The sequence below is a fragment of the Heterocephalus glaber genome, unplaced genomic scaffold, assembly GCF_053883595.1.
Source record: "Heterocephalus glaber isolate CG9 unplaced genomic scaffold, H.glaber_assembly_v1.0 deba00001523, whole genome shotgun sequence".
Taxonomy (NCBI): domain Eukaryota; kingdom Metazoa; phylum Chordata; class Mammalia; order Rodentia; family Bathyergidae; genus Heterocephalus; species Heterocephalus glaber.
In genome coordinates this window covers 24,140,007-24,158,612 of record NW_028258327.1, presented here as the reverse complement: position 1 = coordinate 24,158,612, position 18,606 = coordinate 24,140,007, and positions in this window count along the sequence as shown.

The following is an 18,606-nucleotide window of genomic DNA, read 5'->3' as shown; positions in this document are numbered from 1 at the left end:
GGTTAAGAGTAGGAAAAATTTATTGGGAGAAAGAAAGCTTCTGCCTAAGAGAGACAGAAGGGGGACTGAAAAGTGGGTTGCCCACCCACCCCACTTTTCAAAGATGTTTTATACAGCAAAGCCATGTGGTGAGGTGGGTACAAAGTGGGAAAAAACTATGAGACCCAATGGAAATTTACAAGGTGGGCATGAGGTGGGACAAAACCGTGACCAACCAATAAGATTACAAGTATAGTCACCCAGGTAATACTGATTAAATTGGGATCAAATGGGAAGACAAGTCACATACAAGGAATTTCCCATTTAGAGTATCAATCACAGCTATCTATCTCTACGGGAAGCAGTACTTCTTTTCCTTTTTATAATACTGACCAGTGAATGTGCCTCAATTGTTTTCCATGTTGGTTCCTTGCTGTGTTGGCTCCTGGAGGGCTGGCACCTTAAGGGAGTGCCTGTCTACCTGCCAACAAGATATATAATTAATTTACCTATCTATAATATTCCCCCCTCTGAAGAAGTACCCCTAACTGCTGTGAGAGGGCAAAGGGCGAAGACAGTTTTGGCTACTTCCATCTGAAGAGGGTCGTAGTTGTGATCAGCAGTTAGAGTTACTCTACAGAGTCTATCTAAAGGCCCTTGATAGGTGCCAGGCATTGCCATCTTGGTAGCCATATAGCTTTGAGTCTGGAGGAGACAAAAGCCAAAGAAACATTTAAGAATATATGGGCTAAATAATGTCAGCAGGACTGCTATGAATATAGCCAACACAGGTTTGTACTGGGAGGAACTAGTAATAGCCTCCCACAGAAGATAAGGGTAAAGTCCAGGGGACTTTAGAATCCAACACAGAAGTCATATTATATAGTTTAGCAATTATAAGCTGTTTACAAGGTCAATCTGGTGGATCCTGGTAAAAGAAGTCTAGCACATTTGTCATTGGTTCCATTTGTATGACTTCTTGGAGTTGGCAGCTTCTAGGCAAGAATAAACAAAACTTTAAAGAAATTAGAGCATGTATAATCTAAGCATGAGCACACTAGAATGGAAGGGGAGGTTGGGGATAAAGTTACATTTAGATACTATAATAGTGATTGTAACCTGCTGACTCTTAGATTCTTTTATTGATAGAGGTTATGTATAAGTCTGATACTTTGTCATAAATCTCTCTAGTTTTAGCTGTAAGAAGATAAGAGACAATTTGAAGAACAGACCTCCCTAAGAAATTTCAAACTCTAGCTGAGCTGTTGTAGACTTTACCACGGTTTTTTCCTAATGACCCATAACTGTGGTCAGCTACTGGTGTAGCTAGGAACTGCCAGAAGGGGTCAGTGACTGGAGCCCCTTTTTATACCTAGCTTTATTACTATGGCATTATTTTATACCTCTTTTGGTTATTCTTTTCTGCTGGGTGTTTCAGACCAAGTTAAAGTGAGACCAGTATCAATCAGTATGAACCTCTTGCTATCTATCAAGGTCAGTTAAATCTCCTCAGCCATTACTTTGGAACCATGTATACAGCCTCTCAGCTCCTCTGTCAGTGTCAGCCATCAGGACGGGTCATGGCCTTGCTTGACCGTGTTGCTTTCAGTGAAAACATGGGAGATTTTTCCCTCTTTGTGACCCTCCTTTGGCACATGGTACATTTGTCCTCTAGTGCCTAGTAATCTCCCAGCTCAGGAGGTTGAGTAACTTACCAAAGATGTAGGATCCTGTGGGAAAGGTTCCTTTGTGTCTTGGCTCTTTGTTGACCTGAAGGGGCCACGGCCAAAATATTGGCTGTCCTCATAGCCCAGTTACCTTTCTAGTTTTGGTCTCCAAACTTTAGTTCTTGAATACCCAGAAGAGAAGATCAGTGACATAAGTATTTTAGTAGGAGGAGTGAGATTAACTATTATAATTTTATCTGGACATTAAGCACTTTTAAAATATATTTTATCAACCATGGTCATTTTAGAAGTTGAATTGAATACCTCCAGAACATTAACAGACAACAATTACACATTATATAGAAAAATTTAAGATCAAGGGCCACACATAATATTTTAGCATGACAATCATGATGACATCTTTGTAACACTTACATGTCCATCTTAGTACGCAATAGTCTTTCAGTCAAACACCTCCATCTGATCACAAGACATTAAATGACATAAAGAAAACTAATTTGTTATCCTTTAGTAGGATGCCATCTAAAGAGAAGATACATATTGGCCTATAAATACACCTCAGGCATTCATAATGTTTAGCCTCTAGTTTTAGTGTGTGACATTGTCTTAACTGTTTGGGGACTGAACATCCCTAAGTGTGATGACACATGTAACATACATCACATAAGTTTTTAAGAAAACTACTATTTGACTAGTTTTCTCACGTTGGCTTGACATGTACCTCTTACCACAAGTAGCTGGAGTGCAAGAGAAAGGCAGACACCTGAGTCAAAGATCATTACCATAAACAATACCTTAGAAGACCTGTACACCCAGAAGGCATGAATAATATTTAGTACACTATGAACTAACAATGATTATTAGTTATATGAAACCTCATCACTTAATTTTGTTTTATACCAAGAACATTTTAAATAAGACCTTGTTTTTCTACAGAAAATTTAGACCATGACCAATGTATATATATCACAATAATATGTTTAGCAATGTATTTTCCACAAGGCTATGGAAATTATTGGGGTCCTCTTTGTGAACAAAGGCTGGAATAAATTATTTTCCAGGCAGATGCTCCTTTATTTACCAAGGGAAGTCCTGTCTAGTAGTTTTCCTAAGCCCAAGAGTCTTTATTATTATCTTAAAATAATTTTAGACGACCTGTGAGAGCCAGATCATAACAACACATTATTTTTGACCAATAAAAGATTTCTGAGTTATTATATATAGACAACAATATGTACTATATTTGTAAAACTAGTTGATGTTATTTGGATAATTTGGCATGTCTTTAGTGACATTTATCTATAGTTACAGGAAAACATCTTAAAAAATCCAAAATGCAAAAAGAAAAAAGATCAAACACCACAGCTGTATGTGTTGTAACAAATTGAACAGACAGACAAACACACACGTAAGACAACTTGTTTATAAACCAGAGTGTACTCAGATGTATTTGGCCAAGTTGAATTATAATAACTTTTATAATTTTTAGGTTTATAATTATGAAAAAAATTAGTCAGAACTTTGTAAATCAATTAATAGTGATCTCTTGTAATAAGAATCAAAAGGAATAAAAATCTATACCTGTGAAAGCAAAGACCATTTTAAGATGGGCCCTAAACTGACAGTTTATCTGACTGGAATACCCAGCTACACAGGCTTCTCATGGTTGTTTTTAGCCACATGTAACAGTTTCCTCTAAAGGGACAGACTGTTACAAGTAATTTTATCTATCTCCAGTGGGGGTTTTCTCAGGCCAGGTTTGCATGTAGGAGAGACTAGGTGACACTCTTTGGAGCTAAGTATGAATTTCAAACAGTGAGGGAAGAAGGCCTGCCAACACTCCAACCTGCTGTGCTGTAGATGTCTACCTATGACAGTTTTTCCCATTTTGAAAAGAAACAAAGGGAAAGAAGGTATCCCTGTCTATCTCTCTTGTTCTGTGCCCAGTCTAAGGTGCCCCTTAGACTTTATCTCATCCAGTGCCCGTGGTGGCTGACTAGAAGTACAAGGAAGTGCCCAGAGCCAGGTTAGCTATTTTTAACTATTCTCTAATTTTTCCTGAGGGCTGAAAGACAGATAAATATGAACTAAAACTTTTACATTTATTTTTTTGAGAGTTTCAGGATCAAACCTAGACCAGTTTTTCATATGGCCCAGTGATAAATGAAGGTCAGCTTTACTCTGGAAGGATTCCAGGGAGGGAAAACTCACCATTTTGGAAGCTTTGTCTTGAAATCCAGCAGGCACAGAAAAGGGAAGTACCTTGAATCAAACTGCATTATTTCTCAGGAGCAGGGCAGTGGAGAAGGGACAGAAGAGTGCCTTTTAAGTATGGCACAAGAACTAAATCTTAACCATCTCAGGTGCAGAAGGACAATTAAGATTAGGAGCTTTTCCAGAGTGGATCTGCGATCCTTAGCAAAACATGTCTGCAGAGACAAAAGCTATGATTTACTCCTACCGCATTGCCAAGCAAAAAAATCAAACCAATAAGCAAAGAACCCAAATGGCTGCTTTTTGCCTCTTGAAAGAGAATGAAAGTGTTCTAACTATATTGTTTAGGGCTTACCCTTTTATTGAATTACTCTGAATCTATAATATCTAATTTATTATTGAAATACCCTACAGGCTGTTGAGCAGCTCCCTGATGTTGTAGAAACACTCCCAAAGCCATGTCTTACCTTTTATTAACATACAAACTGAAACAGTGTCCTGTAGTTAGGCACTTAGAAGTGCTTGTTTGAACTTCTAGAGTGCGGTCTGGGAATGAGGTCCCCACTTGTCTGTCTTTTGGGTTTTTCTATAAGCTAATAGATGGGTCACACAATCTCACTATATCCTGCTATCTGAAGGCCACAAAAGCCTTTAATTTCCAGGACTCTCCTTAGCTGTTTTAGAGTCTTGGACTGTGGAAAGGAAAGAATTGGTTTAATTCTTTCCTTTCCCCAGTCTTTGGTTTCCCTTAGATATAATAAGGCCTAAATATTTTACCTCAAGGCTGCAAAGGTGTGCCTTAGATCTAGAAATATTATAACCTCTGCCTGTTAGAAAATTCAGCAGAGCAGATGTCTTGGCTAGAAAGCTCTTCTGAGGGGGCATATAGTAGCATACCATCTACATATTGCAAGACTGTGACTTGGGAAAATCTATAGTACTTCCTTTTATCAAATCAGGATGTAGGGATGTCCTATTTTTCTTGATAGTTGACAATTTAAAATAATTAGAGGACTTAGCACTCATGTTTCTTAGACCTTCAAGAATATGTGCCTGAAAATGTCTAATCTCCTATCTGATTGGCAGTGGGGATCTTGTATAGGAACTGCTTGTGTTCTAGTAGAAACCAGTTGTTGCCCTGGCTGCCTGTCTTTTTGAGCTTCCAAAATTAAAATATCTGTCTCTATATGTAGCAGCAACTTGTAATACTACTTGTCTCTCATTAGAAATCAATGTTTGATTTAAGAGCAACATTACATCTTTTTAATCTAGTTCATAGGTCTGAGTAAGTCCTCTAAAGACCTCAATGTACATATCAGGGTCATCTGAAAACTTTTAAGTCTCATTTGGTCTGTCTAAGATTACTGAGAGAAAAAGACATAAACACAGGTAATCCCATATTTGCCATTTACTTCCTGCAAGGGATGTTGTCTTTGAAGGACCTGAACAACTTAGCTAAGGATGGATATAGCCTCATGGAGATTAATTATAGCTGGCCTAGAAATTCCACCCTCAGCACCTGGTGGTTAGGGTGAGGAGTAGCCTCAGGCTTAGAGGTACTGAATGACTTAAGGGTGGGGTGTCTCTCATTTTTCTATGGCCCACATTTCTATTTGAACACAAGCAAGAATTATTTCTTAATGTCAAGAAAATCTCAACATAAGATTATTTTGACCATTTTTTCTCTTTTACAGTATAATTCTAATTGTGAGATAGCATCATAGTACTTTCCTCTGTGTACTTGGCTTTAGGAGGAAGGCCCACCATATGCAGGTGTAGAGAAATATTAAATTGCTCCTTAATATATTTCAAAGGAGTAAGAGGTTCAGATATAGAGTCCCAATTTGAAACAAGAGAAGCAAATATGGCATCCCATAAGTTTTTATTTGATTCCTGTGCCCCCTAGGGCATCCCCCAAGGTTTATACCACTCCAGGGTAGGTAGCTACCATCTGGACAGAGAACCAGAAAAAACCAGACTGGACTGTCTACCCTTTACCAGTGTGTGATCTTATCTTCCTCAGGTAACTCATATCCTTACTCCAGTAGGTATTCTTAAAGTGCAAGTTATAATTGACTTCAGCCATAACAATCACGTTTAGAGAAGGAAGTATTGTTAGCAAACCAAGAGATTTAAACCACTGCTATCTAGTTTCTTGAAGGAGAGAGGAAAATAAGTCAACAGTCAAATTAGGGCACTTTTTCTGCAAAAGAGATTACCTCCAGAGATGGTAAGTCAGAGATTCTGCCCTGGGCCCTAGGGCAGAGAAAGCGCTGAGAAACTTTTGTTATCTATCCAGTCATTTAGGCAACTTTTATTAGCAAGACAAGGCTACTTCCTTAAGGTCCATTTTAAATTCACCAAGTATTTGAAACTCAAAGGTCTTTTTAGCAGCCACAAGCAACATAGTAAAGGCACCTTTATCAACTTTCTGTGCATGCATGAATGAAGAGAAAGGCTGGCTAAAATAGTCTCATATTCTAGTTAATGAGTAAAAACACAAATGCAAGTCACTGATTGCTATTTTTCCTAGTGTAAGACAAAACAGTTGTTGCGAGTTGCCTTAAGGGAGGCCCTGTCTACCTGCCAACAAGATATCTAATTAACTTACCTATCTATTATCTATAATAATGGGACTTGAAACATTTTGCTTTTTTTACAGTTTTTGCTTTACTTAGAATTTAAACTACTCTGAACCCAGATTCCAGATCACAAATCAACATAAACTCAAGGGACAGAAGAATAGAATGTACTGGAGTATACAGTACCAAAGAGAAGGTTGAGGACACATGATTGTTTTTCCTTAAGACTACTTTGGTTCAGTTAGAGAAATTTATAGTTAATAATCATAGAAGACACCACTGTTAAAATATTTTCTTTATATCTTAATATCTTTATATCTTTATCTTAACCTTAATTTATCTTTATATCTATATCAAAAATGCTGTTTATTTTTCATTTTAAAGATTAGAATATGCTTAGATTCTATTGCCAAAGTATCACTTTATCAAACAATTGCCTAAAAGTAGAAGTGTGGTATCTTTGAGATGGGAATGATTTTTGTATTCTGCCACTGCACTTTGAACATTTACTTAAAAGGCTTTCTTTGTGGCTTGGGAAAATAAATGACACTATTGCACCCAGCAAATGAGCAGTTGTGCCTCTTTTTGTAGGCCAGTATGTGAGTGATGTGGTTCTATGAACGGATATCCTGAGCTGTCATTGGCCCACAAATAGCATCTGTTTGTTTGTTTGTTTGTTTGTTTTTTCGGTACCAGGGATTGAATTCAAGACCTTGTGCTTGGCAGACAGGCATGGTGCCACTGAGCTACATCCCCAGCCCAAATAGCAGCATTTGTACCTCCAAATGACAGCCAGGGGGCTTTGGTGGAAAGTAGTATGTCTTAATGTCATAGGGCCACCTTTTTATGATTAGTAACTTTCTCAAAACTTAGGCAAAATACTCTGTGGTCTTCCAATTGTTATTTAGAAAGCCTCTCTTCTGTAGAACCACATATAACATTCAAATAGAACAACATACTGTGGGCTCAGTGAATTTATATTTCCCTTCACCTATTGACTTCCAAATTTGGCTGTTACAGAAATGACTTAGAGCAGTGACCGTGAATCTTTCAATGATATCAAATGGCCTGCTGTGGCATGCATACCATAGGTTTGCCATCACTGAAAAGCATTATTTTAGAAAGCCAGGTTCTAGAGCCCCACCAAGACTGGCCCTGGAATCCCTAAGAGTGGTGCTCACAAATCCGTGTTTGATTAAAGTCTCTAAGTAATTACAGTGGCACCTCGGTTCACGAATTTAATTCTTCCCATGATTCTGGTTGCAGAATTTGTTCCATGATTCAAGTAACCAGAATCATGGAAAAAATTAAGTTTGCGAACAGAGGTACCACTGTATTATCAGCCAAGGCTTGGCAATAGATAGGCTCCTGTCATAGGCTATCTTTTCTAAGTGAATTGTTCTCTCAATCTCCTGCAGCTGTCTTGTCATTGATGGTTGTCTTTTTCTTCTAGGTTGGTTGTTTTCCCTAGTAAATTATTTTAAATAGTTTGGGGAGAAGAGCGGTGGTGTAAACTATCAAATATGTACACAGCACTTTTTTCAGTATTTATATAAAATGGAAATAAATTTTAGTAGTAACTGTTATAATACTTTTTCTCTGAGAAATGAGTAAAATTATAGAACACTTAAGTGTTTGGTTATTTTAAAAATCAAAGACAAAGCTCAATTTTATTTACTTCCTAGAAATTAGATACTATATTTGCTTTTTATAATCCATTCCACAATATAGATAAATATAGTTCAACAAACTTTTATTGAGTTCAATCTTAGGCACCTAGGATACAGATTTAAGTTCTACATTCTACCTCTCCTCAAATAATTCACAATTTAGTAAGGAAGTCAGATACACATATAGAAAAAGTAAATATTTATAAGGCACATTTATAAGGACAGTGAAAAGAATCAGCTCTATCAGGATAGACAGGTATGATGAAAAGAAAGATTTCCTAAAAGAGGTGACACAAGTTGGTTTTTTTTTTTTTTTGTACTGGGGATCAAAACAAGTTGGGTTTTGAAGAATGAGTTGCAGCTTGCTACCCTATCACAGGAGAACAGAGGGTGTCCTCAGGGAAGAAATAGCCTATAAAAAGCTGTGAAAAAGTGACTACACAGTGTATTTAGCGCAGTATTTTGAAATTGCTACAGGAAATTAGTGCCCCCTAGTGGTAAGGGATGGCAAGAAACGAGGCTTCCAAATTAGATTTGAACTAGGTCAGTGATGGTGAACCTTTTAGAGACCAAGTGCCCAAACTGCAACCCAAAACCCACTTATTTATTGTGAAGTGCCAACCCTGCAATTAAACCTGATACTGAGGTTTAGTTTAGAAAAAAACTTATCTGATGCTTGGCTGGTGGGACGACTTGGCTTGTGTGGTGACAGAGGGCTCTGTGTGCCCACTGTGGCATGTGTGCCATAGGTTTGGCACCACTGCACTAGGTTATGGATGGCCTTCAATGGAATCCTATAACATGCAGACGTTGATGCAATTTTTAAAGTTAGAATAACACAGTCAAGTAGGATTTTGAGGGAAGCCCTCTGGCAGCACCATTTAGGCTGGGCTGGGGTGAGTTTGGATACAGATCAGAGACAAAGAGCCCAATGAAGAAGTTGATGGAGCTGCTGAGCTAAGGAAATGGCAATGAGAATGGCAGGAGAAGGCGATTTGTGAAACACACAAACAGCAGAATGTTTGGTATATTATGTGGCTATTGAATGCAGGAGACAGAGTTGAGGGTGTCATGCCACCCAAACTCCCGGCTGGGGAGACTAGGTGGTGAGACCACGATCAAGATACAAAAACTAGACATGAGAAGAAGATAATGAACTCACTCTTAGACGTGTATGTTAAAAAGTGCTATATTTCCATTAAAAGCCTGATAACACCCATACTTAAAGCAGTGACAAAAAAGTTTAAAAATTATGTGGTTCTATAAACTCATTAACATATAACCAGTAATTATATTTTGTTTTGACAAATATCAACTGTACCTTTGTTTTTCTGCTCTAAATGAAATGCTCTTTTACAATTTAGCTTTGAAGCCATAATTTTTTTACCTTGAGAGATATGAGAGATGTGAGAGAATTTGTAAAAATCTGATCCTAAATTTATAGGTGAAATACTATATACACAATCATAATTCCATTTCCTGTTTTTCAATAAGTTTAAAATCCACATGTCCCAAAGTTCAGATGATTTAAAAAGTAACTTCAGCTTTTCTTGGGACATTATTTATAGACCATTTCAGACTGTAAGGTTTAATTTCTTGTTTTGGCTTAAAAAATACAATTACGAGTAATAAAATTAGTTAACATACCCCAAAGATATTTCCTGCACCAAAGGAGAGAGATGAACCATATGATGTAGGCTATTGGAAGATAATCTACTGTTAAATACTGGTTTATCAACAGAGTATGACCATTAAAAGGTGATTTTCTCCTCATCCAATAAGGACATCTTTGTAGGGCTCTGCTCCTTTGTGGGTTGCTGTCTATAGGCCTTGCTGCTGTTCCATGCTGTAGTTCTTGTAGCACAGACTTGCTCAAAATTATCTCCATCCTCCAACTCTGATGGCTGCAGCTGCACCACACTGTTATGTTAACTCTAGATATTTTTATCTTCAGTAGCATCTCTCATATCAGTCTACATCATCACTAAATAGTTCTTGGTTAAAAACATCACTGTCAATACAGTTCATTCATTAAACTTTTGATTTCTAAGTAGGAACACTTTCAATTCTGTCACTGGCCCAAAGCATCCATTATTACCATTTATTTATGTTTTTAAGCTGTCATTAGATATTGGGAACTGTGTCAAAGAAGGAGGTTCCAGAAAATGGAGTGTACCTCTGTGCTGGAGGCTGTTTGTGCCTGGTCCAGACACCATTTCCCAACTGGTGGTACAACATGCCTGCTCTGTGTTGAATAAATGTGTTTATCTGTGGAACGGACACATTTACTATATTTCAAAGCACATTTAGTACTCCTGGTGACTGTGACTTATTAAGGAATATTATGATCAATTACTATTTTAATACTTTTGTCTCTTTTATCCTTTAGTAGTCTTACAATTAAGGGGAAAAAAGAGAACAAAATCTATAGTAAAAATAACCACAATATTTTTTTTTAAACCAGCAATATTTACTGAGCACTACTTTGTGCCAAGAATTTTCCACTCATTATCTCACTTAATAATGCATACATAGATAGAAATGTTCCCCATTCCCCAGATGAGAAAACTACAGTTTAGAGAAGTTTAGTTCCTTGCCTAAGCTAACAGTGGGTGTTTGAACAGAGATTCCCTTCTGTGTAGTCTGAGGCAGGACACACATTCCTACATAAGCCCGAGTCACTTAAAAAAATAAAGTGGGGGCATTAGAGGTAGGATTTTAGAAAACTGCTCAACAAATAATGGTGGCTGTGAGGCTATAATGTTCATAGACAGTTATACCCTTGCAATCATCACAACATATACAAAATGATTCAAATCTTTAAATCAGGATGAGTATTTAATAGGTGTAAATACTATTAAAATGTGCAAAGAACTATTAAAACTAATAAAATAGAACCACATGATCCAGCAAGTGAAATATGCCTGGCAAAGAAAAAGTATCACATAATGTCACTTACATATACAATAAAAAAGAAGTCAAACTCACATAAGTAAAGTAGAATGGTGACTATCAGAAGCTGGGAGGTAAGGATGGGAAGATGTTGATCAAACAATGCAAAGTTTCAGTTTAGGAGAAATAAGTTTTTGAGATCTATTGCACAGCATGTTAACTTTAGTTAATAATAATGTACTGCACATGTTAAAATTGCTAAGAGAGGCTGGGGATTTAGCTCACTGGTTTCGCTGCCTGCTGTGCAAGTGCAAGGACCCAAGTTCAATCTCTGGGACCCCCCAAAAAAAATTGCTAAGAGAATATTTTTTGGTTTTGGTTTTTAATGTTTAAATTGACAAATAAAAATTATATAAATTTACTGTATACAACATGATGTTTTGAAATATGTATACACTGCAGAATGGCTAAATTAAGAACTATGTATGTATTGTCTCATATACTTACTATGGGAGAATAAATTCTAAATGTTTTCTCAGCAAAAAATAAGTTTATGAGGTGATGGATATATTGCTTAGCTTGATTTAATCATTCCACATTGGATATGTATATCATAATACCACTATATATCCCATTAATATGTGTAATTATGATTTTTCAATTAAAAATAAATAAAAAACAACTCTACTAACATTTGGAAACAAAAGCACTATATGAAGCTTATTTTTTAATAATGAGAAATAAACAGCCCACCAGTGTTCAGATCAGTGGAGACCTCTAAGAACTGACAGACTTGAGTTCATTCCTCATGTGCTTACCTGGCATCTCCAGAAGTCCCAGTCATTAAGAAACTGGAGGAGATATTTCCTGCCTTTGAGGCTCAGAATGGCCCAGCAGTTGACAGTTGCTGATTATAATGCAATATGTTTAGTACCACAAGGTGGGTGAGGGTTGTGCTCTGGGGAAAATGTAGAGGGTAGAGGTAGCATGTAGAGTCCTGGCAGAGTCAGGAAGGAAATTTCAAGCAGCAGGCCCTGTGTGGGCCAGCACAGTGCCTGGTATCCCTTTGGATTAGTTGTGGTCATACACGGAACTATGTGCATGAATTGTGTGGAGGCATGTGGTGGGAGGGCTGAGGCAGATGTGAGGCCAGAGAGGTGGGTAAAGACAGTATCTAAACACTCACCAGGTGGAAGAGCACCATGAGTAAACTGGACCTGTCCTAAAAATTACCCTAGGAGGTTATTTTTTTTAGTACCTAGAGGACATCATCCAGTATCTCACAAAGACCACTCTTACATGGACATAATCTTACCAAAACAAAGTCCTAATGTCTGACTTTAAACTAACATTCATATAGCTCATAAGAATTTATACTGCATGAGCCATTCAATGAAGAAAATCAGCTTAATAAAAGTGCAATATTAATCTTAAAATTTTTTATAATTTAAAACAAATTTTATTATGTGACCACAAAACAATATCTAGTTAAACTGAAATCTATAAAGACATACTATATGCCACACTTGATAGCACATACCTGTAATCCCAGGTACTTGGGACACTGAGGCAGGAGGATTATGAGCTTAGGGCCAGCATGGTCAATTTAGTGGGATCCTGCCTCAAAAACAACAAACAGAAAAACAAACAAACAGGGCTGGAGGGTGTAGCCAGGTGGTAAAGTATGAGACTATGCATGTGAGAGGCCCTGGGTTCAATGCCAGGATGAAAAAAAAAACTGTATCACAATTTCAAGATGTAAATCCCAGGTAACTAAGGGAAAGGCAATTTAAAAATAGACACAAAAATATACTTCATATGGGAAATACTTATATTTGAGATTGGATTTTTCTTTTCCTAGTGGTGGGGATTACTGAATCCAGAGCCCTGCACATGGTGGGCAAGCACTACACCACTGAGCTATCCCATTCAGCCCCAGTACTGGACTACTTTTTGAGATGTTATAACAATCTAGCTATAGGGCTAAAGTCACTTAATTTTATTAAAATAGACTAACCTAGAATTTGTGTAAGAGTAATGTGCATGCAAGTATGTTTATAAACTAGAATTTAAAGGCATATTATTTTTCATATTCTAAGGAAGATTCTTATGAAAACTATTACAAGACTTTAATTACATGTTTTAAAAGAAACTTTACCTTAAAAGTAAACATGTATTTTAGAATATGGAACTTCAGTTTAGTTGGCAGCAGCAATGGGATCACAAACTTAGTGACAGCTCATTAAAGTTGCTTTTTCTCCTTTAAAATTTATTGTAGGCAGAGGAGGAGGCTTCCAGGCTGCAGTATCACTGCTCCCAGCGCAGAGAAGGTGAGCCGCAGGGGTGCCTGCAGCAACACCCTGCCTTCATTGAAATGAGAAGATACATAAACAAGCCTCAAAACCAGACTTTCAGATCACCTACAGCAATCCCAAAGGGAAACAAGATGGAACACACTGATACTCAACCACCAGGACTCCCTGAACTGGCAACGAAAGAGGATCTGGGAAAAATGAAATCAGAAATAATTTCTCAGATAACAAAGAGATTGTGCCAATAGTGTAAGACATGGTTAATATATCCAGAGAGGACACAGATAAAAAAATAGAGGACCTGAGGAACATGATGGAATCCCAACATAGGAAACAAATGGAATCCATTAAACAGATGCAAACAGATTTCCAGGAGATTAAAAACTCCATTGAAAGTTTATGCAGCAGAAGGAGCCAATGTGAGGACAGAATTTCAGATACAGAAGATAAGATTGCAATTAGTGACCAGGAAAAGAAAAATTGCTTTAAAATTGTAAGGGACCATGAGAAATCAATCCAGCCGCTGCTGGATGATGCAAAGAAGAGTAACATAAGACTGATTGGAGTCAATGAAGAAACAGGAGAGAGTGCAGATGACATAAAAAACCTGTTCACAGAAGTGATGGCAGAAAACTTCCCAAGGAGGGGAAAAGAACTTGACATAGAGATAAGTGAGGCATATAGGACTCCAAATAGCCTTGATAAAAAAAAAAAAAACTACACATAGGCATATAATAGTTAAGATTCCAGAAACCCAACAGAAGAATAGAGTTCTACAAGCAGTTAGAGAAAAGAAACAAATCATATGCAAAGGAAAGTTCATCAGAATCACAGCAGACTTCTCAATGCAAACATTCAAAGCAAGAAGAGCTTGGAGTAATGTATTCCAAGCCCTAAAGGAAAACACCCTCCAACCCAGATTGATGTACCTGCAAAAGTATCTTTCAAAATTGATGGAGAAATAAGATACTTTCATGACAAAGAGCACCTTAGGAACTTCATGAATACCAAACCAGTACTCCAAAAAATCTTAGACAATATCCTAGGAAAACACAATGAGGATCACAACCCCAGAAGTCCAGCAGAATGAATCCATTGGGCATAACAAGAAATTAAATGCAAAGGGGGATAATCCAACAAAAAGAAAAAGTGATGACAATGATAAGTTAATATGTATCAGTTATAACCATCAATGTTAAAGGTCTCAACTCACCAATCAAAAGAAATAGACTGGCAGAATGGGGCAAGAAGCAAAATCCAACAATATGCTGCATTCAAGAAACACACTTAATTCAAAAAGAAACTCATAGACTGAAAGTTAAAGGGTGGAAAACAATATTCCATGTGATGGGAACCCCCAAAAAAGCAGGAGTAGCTATCCTCTTTGCAGACCAAGTGGATTTCAACACCACACTGATTAGGAGACACAAAGAAGGACATTACATCCTTGTAAAGGGAACAATCCAACAGGAAGAGATGACAGTCATAAATATCTATGCACCAAACACTAGTGCACCCAACCATATAAAACAAATATTAATGGACATGAAAAATCATATAAGCACTAATACAATAGTAGTGGGGGACATGAATACCCCATTGTCACATATAGATAGATCAGCTAGACAAAAAATAAGCAATGAAATGCTAAAACTCAATCAAACTCTTGAACAAATGAACTTAACAGATGTTTACAGAGTGTTCCAACCCACAAAATCAGAATACACATTCTTTTCAGCTGCACACAGGTTGTTTTCCAAAATAGACTACATACTCACTCATAGAACATATTCAAGTAAGTGCAAAGGAATTGAAGTTATCCCCCAAATATTATCAGATCATAGTGCAATGAAATTGGAGAGCAATAGCAAAAGAATTTCATAAACACATGGAAATTGAACAACACACTTCTGAATAACCAATGGGTCACAGAGGAAATTAAAGAAGAAATCAAGAAATCAGACAGTTCCTTCAATTAAATGACAATGACAATATAACACATTGGAATCTATGGGACACAATGAAAGCAGTCTTATGAGGGAAATTCATAGCAGTGAAAACTCATATTAGGAATACAGAGTGAGCCCAATTAAACAACCTGATGCTGAACCTCAAGCTTCTAGAAAGGAAGAGCAGGACAAACCCAAACCTCATACAAAGGAGGAAATTATAAAGATCAGAGCAGAAATCAATGCAATGGAGACTAACAGAATGATACAAAAACTCAATGAAGCCAAGAGGTGATTCTTCAAAAGAATCAGCAAAATTGACAAACCCTTAGCCAACCTTATCAGGAAAAGGAAAGAAAAGGCCCAAATCCATGCAATTAAGAAAGAAAAGGATGAAATTATAATGGACCCAGAAGAAATCCAGAGGATCATCAGGACCTACACTTTGAGAACCTATGCCAATAAGATGGAAAACACAGAAGAAATGGACAGATTCCTAGACATGTATGAATTACCAAAGTTGAATGAAGAAGACCTAGAAATTCTAAACAACCCAACATCAATCAATGAAATTGAAAATGTAATTAAAAACTTATCAACTAAGAAAAGCCTGGGTCTTGATGGCTTCACCACTGAATTCTACAAGACATTTAGAGAGGAACTACTGCCAATACTCTTTAAACTCTTCAATGAAATTGAAAGGGAAGCAATATTCCTGAATTCATTCCTGGAAGCAAGCATCATCTTGATCTAAAAAGCAGAGAAAGATCCAACCAAAAAAGAAAACTATAGGCCAATCCCACTAATGAACATAGATGCAAAAATCCTTAATAAGATACTGGCAAATAGAATGCAGAAGATCATCAAGAAGATCATACACCCTGACCAAGTGGGATTCATCCCAGGGATGCAGGGATGGTTCAACATATGCAAATCAATCAATGTAATACACTATATCAATAGAGCCAAGGACAAAAACCATATGATTATCTCCATAGATGCAGAAAAAGCATTTGACAAAATCCAACATGCATTTATGATAAAAACCCTACATAAAATTGGAATAGATGGTCTCTACCTCAAACTGATAGAAGCCATCTATGAAAAACCAACAGCCAATATCATACTAAATGGTCAAAAACTGAAATCCTTCACACTGAAATCAGGAACAAGACAAGGATGTCCACTATCACCACTCTTGTTCAATATAGTTCTGGAAACATTAGCCACGGCAATTAGACAAGAGAACGAAATAAAAGGAATAAAGATAGGTAATGAAGAAGTCAAATTGTCATTATTTGCGGATGACATGATACTGTATATAGAAGACCCCAAGAACTCCACCAAAAGTCTTCTAGACTTAATAACCAAATTCTGTCAAGTAGCTGGTTACAAGGTTAACACACAAAAATCAATAGCATTCCTCTACACCAATGACAGACTGAGAGAGAAATAAGGCAAATAATTCCTTTCACAATAGCATCCAAAAAACTGAAATACCTAGGAATCATCCTAATGAAAGAAATCAAAGACCTCTTCTCTGAAAACTATGGCATTCTGAAAAGAGAGATTGAAGATGATATCAGAAAATGGACAGACATCCCCTGCTCCTGGGTAGGAAGGATTAATATAGTAAAAATGGCCATACTTCCAAAACTGCTATATAGATTTAATGCAATTCCAATTGAGATCCCACCAGCATACTTCAGAGACCTCGAGAAAACAATCCAAAAATTCACTTGGAGCAAGAAGAGACCTAGAATAGCAAAAGCAATTCTACGTAACAGAGACATGGCAGGGGGTATCACAATCCCCAAACTGTAACTATACTACAAAGCTACTGTGATAAAAACAGCATGGTACTGGCAAAAAAACAGACCTGAAGATCAGTGGAACAGATTAGAAGATGCAGAAACAACTCTAGACACACTCAGCCACCTCATCTTCGACAAAGGAGCCAAACACCCTCACTGGAGGAAAGGTAGCCTCTTTAATAAATGGTGCTGGAAAAAGGGTTTCAACCTGTCAAGATTAAAACTAGACCTATATCTCTCACCATGCACTAAACTAAAATAGAAATGGATTAAAGATCTAAATATTAAAACAGAAAAGCTGAAGCGAGTGGAACACACGTTAGGTAGAACCCTCGAAGACATCGGTGTAGGAAAAGATTTTATGAACAAAACCTCAGTTGCCCATGAACTAGCACAAACAATCAACAAGTGGGATCTCTTCTTACTAAAAAGCTTCTGCAAAGCAAAGAAACCAACAGTGTGAAGAGACAACACACAATGTGGGAAAAAATCTTCACCTGCTCTTCCTCAGACAAAGGCCTACTATGTAGAGTCTATAAAGAACATAAAAAAAAATCAGACCTCCCAAATTTAAAGAGCCAATCCAAAAATGGGCATCTGAAATGAACAGACATTTCTCAGACAAAGTAGTAGAAATAGCAAATAAACATATGAAAAAATGTTCAACATCACTGGTCACTGGAGAGATGCAAATGAAAACAGTGCTGAGATTCCACCTCACTCCAGAAAGAATGGCTGTTATTATGAAATCAACCAATAACAAATGGTGGCGGTGGTGTGGGGAAAGAGGAACCCTGCTCCACTGCTGGTGGGAGTGTAGACTGGCGCAACCACTGTGGAAATCAGTATGGAGATACCTCAAAGAACTAGGACTGGAAGTCCCATTTGACCCAGCTATTCCCCTGCTGGGTATCTTCCCCAAAGAATTAAAAGAATCATACCACAGTGATATATGTGCACCCATGATCATAGCAGCACAATTTGTAATAGCTAAAATTTGGAAACAGCCCAAATGGCCATCAACTGGAGACTGGATAAAGAAAATGGCGTATACTCAGCCATCAAAAACGAGAAATTAGAGATATTTATAGCTAAATGAATGCACATTGAGACAATACTCTTAACTGAAATAAATAAGACACACATGTATAAATACTGAATAGTTTCTCTAGTGTGAGAAACTAAAAGTGTAAATAAGGACCAAAAGGTATAATAGATAATGTAAAATAAGAAGAAAAGGGGAAAAGGGGAAGGGAAGTGGGAGGGGTAGGGGTAGGGAAAAAGGGAACGGAATATGAGAAAATGAAACAATGGAAACAAAGTCTTTGTAAATATGGAGGGATGGAGGGGTTGAAGGGAGGGTAGGGGAGCAGGGAAAAATAAGAACCAAGAGAGATTATGTAAAGGTGCAAATTTCCAATGATGAATGTCATTATATTGTATACCTAAAAGGTACCAATAAAATTAAACTTAAAAAATAAAATTTATTGTAAAATAACTGAAACT